Genomic DNA, 10,731 nt, shown 5'->3' on the forward strand with positions numbered 1-10,731 from the left:
GTAGATATTTAACGACATATAAAATGCATAAAATAGTATAGTAATAGTTATTATAATTAACAATTATTATAGTAATTGTCATTCTATTATAGTTTTCGCGTAATTAACGGAGTTCATCGGTTTGTAAGTGAAAATAAAAGGAAAATAATACCTTCACATCAAATTCAACCTTCAAAACAATTTTACTAATACAGTTATTATTTAGTAGTGGTTAATTTGAACCATCAATCAACATAAATGATAATGTCCTCTTCATCACATGCATTCTCATCAAGTTGACTTGTTTTTAAATTTCTAGAATAATCATCTAATCATTCCATTATGTCTTTTTTCTTTCCTTTTATGATTATTTTGCCTATAGAATATAACTACTGGTCTATAAAATTAGTAATACAGATTTTATAATATTAATGTCATTAAGTTTTGCATTTTCATTAAAATCATATTTGAATTGCGCGACATAAGATTTCTAATTTTTTTTTAATTTCATTCAATGCACTTTCGCTGGCTTGAATTATTGTTTAGTCAATTTGTTGATTTTAAGTGCTGAAGTGCTGTATGTTGTTTTAAACTTTATTGCTTTTACGACAAGATAACGCTAAACAGTTTGTTATTATTATCTAATGTATACCATTACATGCAGATTTTATAGAGGTACCTGGTGTCCATAAAGTCTCTTTACAATTTCAAAAATTTATTACAAAGGCAATTGATGAGATATCTTTATCAGATTTGTTCTATGTACTCAGTAGTTATCAATTTTATCATATTGCATTTCAGGTTGATGAATAAGATACTGTTACATGAACTTACTACAAAGTGGCTACTCCTCAAGAAGCACAGTGTGTATCATGGTTTATTAAAACCAAATCGAATCTGTAGACTCAGCGAAACTTCAGAACTAGAAAAGATCCACTGTCACGTCTATCAATTCGTGCATGGTACATATACAAGAAATTTATGGAAACAGGGACAGTGTTCGATAAAGAGAGGAGTGGACATCCAAGAACATTTGAGGAAAACATCGATCGTGTAAGAAATCAAGTACCGACTTGATGTGCTTCGTGCAACTAATGGTGCCCATATAGAGGTGTATGAAATGAGGCAAATTACTTAAGCATATACGTACTTTTCATTTCCTTCGTAATAAATATTGAAAATTGTAAAGAGACTTTATGGACTGTATTATATACAGGACTGCTATACATTTGGATTTCTCCGAATTTATCCTATATTTTTACGACGTTGGAGGACGTGCTACGAGATTTTCTAGATGCATCTGAGGTGATATAATGAATAGCAGTGCAATTGTGTTTTTAAAACGCGATTTTTACGTGTTGTATTCGCATCAAAAGCATTGAGAGTAATCTAGACTCGAGCGCAGTGCAGTCTGAACAAGCACACGTGGTAACGTATAATATATTGAGATACTAATATTTAAAGCACAAAAAATATTTAAGAATGTCCGAATTTCAAGTGAACATGTCAAAAATTTTATTCTTCATATTTTAAATTTGTGATTTTATAAGTGGTTGTCCTAATTATACATACACCATCTTCAGAGAGAATATATAAAATTTTAAGTGTAGGGTGGTCACTGAAAGACTGAATAACATAAAACAAAAATAACTTTTACAAACACATGTCTTTTTAATTTTTTATTATTTTATTTGAAAATATAACTAAACATTTTTTTCAGTCTTCTTTTTTATAACCTACGAAAAAGGAAAATAAAAAAGGAAGTTATGACTTTTTCAAACCCTTCAGTGGCCATCCTATATGAAGTTTGCTGGTGCCACAATGTAAAATTAATAACACGTTTAAAGATTCGAATGGAGCTGTAGCGGCCTATAGTTCCTCAAGTACGAGTTTCGAACACCGACTTGTACATGCCGAAAGTGGCTATTCGCCTAGCGTCGAAGTATAGCGATCTTCGATGTTAAGCAGAGTGAGGAACATCGCTAGGATGGGTGAGAGAGACGTCCAGCCTAGCGAATAAGTTATAACAATAAGCGTCTAGGGTAAGGGGTCGCTGCCATCAGCCCCCATTGATGAATCTAGGCAGCGGCTCTGAGATGACACCCACAACCTTTCTTCCTCACCTTACTCACTTCCTTCCATTACCCAAAAAACAAATCCTAAAATCCATTCTTCCTCTATCCTCGCACGCATCAACACACTTCGATCCCTTCAGAGCGTTTTCTTAATCGCTTATGCGTAATGAACATTCAATTGTAAACGTCCACTCGGTGTTTAAACCACTCGTTACGCAATTGGATTCTAGTGAAAAGCTAAGCTTTTCGAAACATTCTCGATTCTTTTTTTTAAATTCTGAATTATGGAGAGTGTTTTTGAACATTTTCTGACACAAGAATAATTCCAAATTTCTGAAAAGATGAAAACCTGATGGAGATAGATATAGGAAACAGAGAGTGAGAATTTCGTAATCTAACTTCCTGCCTGGAAGTTTCTATACAATAGTTTGTGAAGTACGAGGTTTTGAATTATCATGAAGAAGAATGATAATCGATCTATATCGATGTAAATTAATATTAATTCATTAAAAAAATCATCTTTTCTAAACGCAGAATATAATAAACATTCCGAAGATATCAAATAATCTCCGAAGAATAGCAATCGAATTTTGAGCGTTCGAGGAACATAAATCCGACATTTGAAGTAACACGACCCAACAATTGTTTTTGTTTCCATTCATTGTAGTAATTTTTCAGAAAAAAAAGCTATTCGAAATATGTTGCATTTCCTCTACTATTAAACTACTATTAAACTGTAATGTGTATTATACTATTAATATCATATATCAACATTTCTCAATCTTTTGAACACTGCAGTTTAAATTTGTAGCTTGACTTTAAAAACATTTCACAGGAACTTTTCGAAAATGTTTTACGAATTAATCACTTTTTTCATTTGGCGTAACATAACAGCTTTCATTTTAGGTCCCATTTTAGGTTGGTCTGTGCTATACTATTTTATACATTATTAAAAAATATTTAAATTTCAAACCCAAATTGCAATTAAAAGTTCGAAATTACATCGACATGATTTCGTATGATCTATAATTGGAAAATTATCTCAAAAAATATCGTATGTATCGAAATCATGTTTCAAGAGATTCAAAGCCGAAACTTTCTCTTATTTATAGAATCGCGACATGAATACATAGTCTCACGAAACTGTATAATCTCTATTTATAATATAAAATAAGAGATACTGAAAGAAACAATTGTTTTGAATTTAGTAAAAAGTAACGGACATTCTTTTTCCGAATATTGGACGTTCGTTATCACATTGTTTCATTCAATGCACATTTATGTAGATATAAAACAATAAAATCAAATTCAAGTTTGTTTAAATATTTATTAAATATTTATATTTATACAAAGCAAATACCAAAAAATCAAATTTATAATTTAAACTGATATCAAATTGTACATTAAAAATAAAAGAAATATTTGCAAAATTATTTTTTGTGTATTAGGATTTAATTTTCAATATATCCTTTTATAATTCCACATTACCAATTTATTACCTTTATGTAGAAACGATATCGTGACTCTTGGTTCATTTTGACGTAATTTAATAATTGTAAGGACAAGTTCCAATAAAAGTTCTGCAGAGAATACTTCCTTCATTTTTACTTTATACAAAAACTGTCCACGAAATTTCGTGTATTCCTTTGAAGTGTTTGAAAAAATGTTAGATTTATACGTTTATAGTTTTATATGAATGAATAGTAAATTTGGAAATTAAGAAAAGTATTCGATTAATGAAATTTTCGGATAACTCAACAATCACTTTTGTCACATTATACAATTGCAGGTATTCGAATGGTAGAGGTGTGACATCCTCAAATTGTCGGAAACCTGAGGAAATACATAGGGTCGGAAGAAGCTCCCAAGTTATTGTTATCAAGATTTCTGAGTATGTCAGAATTTATGAAAGAATACATAATTCGCAATCTAACAGTGTAACTGTTTCGTTCAATGCTGATATTCCATCAAGTAATGTCAATGAAAAAAATTGTTTAGATTGTACGAAAAATTCGCTTCGATGTGATCTGGTAGGGACATTAAAATAAATCTATTTAAATATGCTCGGAAAATTCTTTATTGATAAAAATTTATTTATGATTAAAAAATCATTCTATCTATGATTAAATCTATTAATCATAAATTAACAATTCTCTGGCAGTACACAAACGTTGTCTTGATTTCTGAGAGTTCCATTGATACACCGACGACCACCGGTCACATTCTTATTGCAGACCTGGAAACATTCATATTAGTATCAAATACTTAAGCTAATTCATAGTGAATCGGAAGTACTTTTCTGCTATTATTCTTATAGTTTCTTTTATTTATTTTTCTTAACAAAATTGTGTTCCGTTCGTGCCCCAAAATTTGTCGCTTTTGTATATATAAAAGTAAAAATTTCACGCTCCAAAGTGAATTATATCTATATTTTATATTTCACAATATATTCATAATAAAATATCTTAAGATGTGATATACAATGAGACAGGAAAATATTTTCATGTACTAATTATGAAATATATAATAACATCAAATATGTCTTTCAGTGTTTTTTAATATATATTCTTGTCTTTTAGTATTATCCTGACTGCATTATTTATTGTTTTCTATAATCTTTTCCTTCAATACCAATGAAATAAAATGGTATATTGCAATATGTACTATCAAACATCAATATTTAGACAGTTTTAAATTGTTTTAAATATATATAAAATATAATTCAAATAATATAAATCAAGTGTATTGGTAATAAATCGAATTTAATTGAAAAGAAAAGAAAATCATTGGATTATAGTAATTCCATAAATATTTTAAAAAATATATGTGAATTGATAATATTATTATTATTAACAGAAATAACTTTATTGCGATTTAATACACTTGAATTTCCTATCAATTTGCTTCTTCGTATAAATTTTTAAGATGTACAGCCTCTTCGAATAAATGTTTGAGAGTAATAATTCTTGAGAGAAATAACTTTCGAAATATACTCTCAACTGGACACGTATCTGAATGCTAAGTAAATGAGAACAACTCGAAGTAATTTCGAATATTTACTATTTTGTGGCAAATTATTGAAGGCGTAGCTGGAAGACTACAGGCTGGTTCACAGAATTGTCCACAAATGTTCTATTCTTCATTTATTGGACATATTGTGAGCGATATAGTGGACATATAGTGTGAGCGAACCTAATTTAACACGAACATTTATAAAAATCATAAAATAAAAATTGCATTACGAAGCAGAATATTCTAAGAGTAATAAATATTTTGCATAACAACATATACATATACACGTATGATCTAATTGTAAGTTAATCTAATATATACAATATATATATATGTACAAGGTGCCCCTACGTCGGTAAATATTATTTCAAATATCACTTTACAAGTGAAGATGATTCTACATGAAAAAATAAAGAATAAAATTTTTTCTTTGTTTTCGAGTAAATCAACTTTGAACATTCTTCAAGTAAACATGTACTTAACGACTGCGTATACGGATGTTCCTGCGTCAGTAGTATAAGCGAAGAGGTTACAATACATGAAAAAATTAGTCGAAAATCATTTCTAAACACATTTTAAATAAACAGAAGTTAATAACTAAAAATTAATAACTAAACAACATTACGAATGATATTAATGCTGTTTGTAAATAACGTGTCATCTGCATCAAGATTTATTCATGTACGCCGTCGTTAATTGCACGCGTATTCGGAAAATATTCAAAATCAATTTACTTAAAAACAAAGCCTCAAATGAAAAAATTTTATTCTTTATTATCGACTTTCATGTAGTACCTCCTCTTCACCTGTACTACCGACGCAGGGACATATATACACGTATATCTACCGACGCAGGAACATGTATTCACATATATCTACACACACACACACACACTCGCGCGCAAATGTATATGTATATGTATTATTTTCAATACTCTCATATAATTTGATTACGGACATTTATGCAAATTCATATTTCGAAAACATAATTAAAGGTGTGAAAAGTTATTTACATATAAAATATCATAGAAAGCACTATACTTTGGATACTTTATTATATCTTTCTGTATTATATGTATTTCGTACAATTTCTTATAAATATGTAAACATTCGCAGTCCATTTAATGTTAGTAGAACATAATAAACATTTCAATCGGGACAAATGTAAAGTAAATGATTTGATAAATGACATACGATTGATCATATAGACTTCGGAACCATCATAAAATTTAAGTCTATACATATACATATATATATATACAATAAGCAAATTTATAAAAATCCAATGTCTGAGTTGGCACGAATGAAGCATGTTTTAAATGAAATAAATAAATAAATTTAAGTCGTAATGCAAATAATCTGAAACATAGTAGGATACTTACAATATTGATGAACACAACGGCAAGCAAAAACGCTACGAGACATCGTTGCATTGTTGGTTTTTATTGAGAATGATTGATTGCACGATTTGTGTGTTGGAGCACGTTGTTTTTAACGTTAGGGAGCCGATATTCGCAATTTTTAAACTCTAGTTCTCAGAGAAAGTACGTATTTTTTGGTGCCTGTCTGCTATTTAAATATAACGTGCATACACAGGCAAGAGACATGTTTTCTTAACTTGGAAATGATAACTAACAAAGGCGCATTTCTTAACAGTTTTGACCTCCTTGATATACGTACCAATAATAAGTACCAATAATAAGTTATGCTTTATATGAGGAGAAACGCATACGGTGTATAAACTGTAAATATCAAAGTTCTTTCTAAGTTCTGTCTATATAATTTAGGTTTCTAAATTCATTTAAATTTAAAAATTTATAGTAATATATAATGAAACAGGCAAGCTTGGCTTCCACCTGACAGTTTATCGAATTTTCGAATTTATTATAATCAATAATTTGCTATAAAAAATAAAATTACGCAAATATTTATTATGTAAAATTGTCGTTTAGAGCTTTGAATTACAGATTGTAAGAATAATTCCATTTGTAATTGAATTACTATAATGTTTATAATAGACACTAAGTGCGTCAAAGAAAGCCGGACTCATTAAGTTTTATAAGGCAAAGTTGCTGGCATGCTTACAAAATATATTAAATTACTCGTTATATAAAACGAGTTAAATTAAGCATTAAATTAAATTAAAGAATATAAAGTGAATGGCATAACTGAATCAATAATGGTGAAATTTTAAACTATTATAATTTCGTAAGAAAAAATCATACAAAAATCCATTTGGTCTCATTTTGAAGCAAGCACAATTTTCACAATCCTGAGATTGTTTTTTTAAAGATTTTGGAGTGAGAGAAGAATGGTTGGGAATTTTCTCACCCAAACATCTATTTTATTTCTGAAAACTGTAGAAACTCAAGCGTTTTTAACAACATTGAAAAGACTATGATGATTAGACTCATCAAAATCTTGAAGGTTAAACTACAAAAATTCAAGAAACTTCGACATTTCATTGTCTGACTATAACATTCAAAGTTTAATAAAATCAGTAAAAAAAATTGTACGCCATATTTCAGAAGGAGAACATCAATCTTTAAGATAACAATGGGTTAAAAAAAATTTATTAAAGACATTTAAATTTTTACAATTTTGGAAAATAGAGGTATGTTCACTTTCCCACTTATCATACGATGAAATCTTTAAGAAAGACGAACTCAGAACTATCAAAGTAGAGAAAATGAAAATGTAAACTGGTGTAAAACTCCATCTAAGTTTGAGCAAGTTAAGTCAAGATAATTGTTATATGGTTCTTTTTTACAAAATTACAACTGTTATAACAGTTTAAAATATCGACAATTATTCATTATATCTATGTTTATTACTTCAGTTATGCTATTCATTATACATATACATGTAGAGTATGATCAAAATTATCACAATATCATGATCACCATAGCGTGATGCTAAATTTCTGGATTGGTCGAGATTTGTCTAAAAGAATTACCACAGAACTAATTTTGAGTTTGAATTACCAACTAATTTTAAGTTTGAATTTCAAGATTTCAATTTTTGTGATTGCATTGTATTCTGTTTATTACTTGTCAAAGAGACTATGAACTAAAGTTGTCAAAGAAACTATGAAGTGCAAATAATCCTTTCTTTTGGAAAGATTTCTTAGAATTTCATTAACTCTCACATTAGTTTTATTATCAATATATCTATATTTTACAATTGGATATAAAATAAACAGCGTGTTTTGATGATTAAACGGGAAAATATTCTTTTAAAATTAAGATATATAACTCGAAATACTTTTAAATAAAGTGGAACAACAATAATTTCACGACCTTTAACGCAATACGTTGATTGACACAATTCGTTATTGTATATAGAANATAATAACATCTAATCTTGTTACCATTCTTTTTTCACCTTGAGACATTTTCTTATATCGCAAGCAATTTCGATGTAAATTATTACGATACTCCAATCTGTCTAAATATTTTGTGTTCGATATTTTAGTTATTAGAGAAAAAACCATTTCCCTGTTTTATCGTTGGTAATACACTGTTTATTTTGTATTTAACTAGCAAAATATAAATATGATGGTAGTAAAATTTCAATCAGAAACATTTAAATAAAAAAATAGAAAGTTTTTGTAATACACTTTTGAGTACACAAGCTTTCATTTATATATTTTATGAAAAATTATTTGAAATACACCAGAAATTCACTACTTTGCATGTATAAAATTTCAAATAAAGAAAAAACTTATGTTTAAAGGCGGCATTAAGACTTCACATATTCTATCAAGAACGCTCTCCTCAGTAACATTCAAGAGGTTTTAGCCATCACTCGTATTTTATTAAAAAGCTATTAACAAAAAATGTTTAGAGTACATAGCAATTATTTTAAGTATCGAAAAATCTAATAAGTCTATTGTGTACTATGTATGTATAAATAGTAAATTATTTTTTTAATAAATGCATCTTTTTCATCGAAAAACTGAGACTGCAACAAAAAAATGCATATTAGATACAAACATCCATTATGTTTCTAAACTTATTCTTCTGTCATGATTTTTTTCATTTTGCGAACTGCAAGAGACCTCCAAGAATACGAACTAGTTGTAACGTTAAAGTTAACCATATCAGTCGACCAGTATCGCCAAATTATGAAATGGGCTTGTTAAAAAAAGTTAAAGAAATTTTAGTCGAATGCAAGGTACAACTTCATGAGCAAAAATTGGAATTGTTAAGGGCTACATCACTTAAAGATGGCCATTGACTACCAAACTGAAGCATGCACTCTGTGATTCCATGCCTTATTGTTGCTTTTGCAAAAATTAAATTGTTACGTGAATCACGGAACGAAAATCTACGAAAGAAAACAGAAAATCTTCCAAAGAACATGACAAAGAACAATGCTGTTCGCTATTACAAAGCAACGGGAAGAGACATAATGAAAATTTCCCAGAACCAAAGAGAGAAATTATTTTACAGGATTGAAGAAATTATTTTACAGGAAATATGGACATACAGGATTGCGACAAGCAGACATCATCAACTATAACTGAAACCAATCACTTTTACGCGAAGAAGACGATGAGTTTTTGCCCACTGTAAAATTATAGTTAGATAGCAATGAAAATTATTGAACATTTATATTATTACGTACTATTAAATTCATCTAGACTAGTCAGTTTTGTTAAACAAAAATATTTGCCCAAATTACCTGGGAAGCTAGAAAGTTGGAAAGAGCGATTTGTATGCTATAAATAACAGTTCAAAATTTTACATTATGTTAAATTAAGTTAGAGGAATAGACGTGAATATTGTTCTTAAAAATAGCGCATATAGCGTATATATACTATATATAGTATATATAACAACATACTATATATATATATAACATATATTTATTGATATCATATATTTATTTATTGATATAACATATATTTATTGAAGTCTCTCGGACCTTACCGTGTGACAATCATACTACGGAATGATCGATACATAGTGCAAAAAATTGGTGAGCACGAAGGACCACAGACGATCTCTACAGCAATAGATCACCTGAAACCTTGGATTAACGATGGAGATGGTAGGATGGGGAGTCCGAAGATAGCGACAGTGACTGCGAAAACATCTGAGGTCAGGATGGCTGAGTATAGTATCGATTATTATAATCTGTAGTTATATTTTTAGTTATGTTTAATTATAACAGATGGCCTGTGTGCTGATAGAAGTGTAGCGACCTTTAGTTCCTCGAGTACGAGTTTCGAATACCGACTTGTACAAGCCGCAAGTTGCTGTGCGCCTAGCATCGAAGTCTAGCGATATTCGATGTTAAGCAGAGTGCGGAACACCGCTAGGATTGGGTGGGGGATAACCGTCCAGCCTAGCGAGTAGTTATAACCAGAGACCGAATTGGTATTATGGATACCGGTATTTTTAGGTTACTATTCGATTTCGGTTTGATGAAACCGAAATAATGCGAATACCGGTATAACGATGTTAAATCGGTAGATATGTTTGATACCGGTATGATATCGGTGTAATACCGGTAAATAAAATATTAATATAGTAGAAAAGGAAAAGGAGACAATGATTAAATATTTTCATAAAGCTGTTGATAGTAAATTTGACGACGCTTATACACGTACACTTTGTTTATTTTTATTAGCTTTTTTATCAGTTTTTTATTTTATTTTA

The sequence above is a fragment of the Frieseomelitta varia genome, unplaced genomic scaffold (genome assembly GCF_011392965.1).
Source record: "Frieseomelitta varia isolate USP_RPSP 00005682 unplaced genomic scaffold, Fvar_1.2 scaffold_334, whole genome shotgun sequence".
Taxonomy (NCBI): Eukaryota; Metazoa; Arthropoda; class Insecta; order Hymenoptera; family Apidae; genus Frieseomelitta; species Frieseomelitta varia.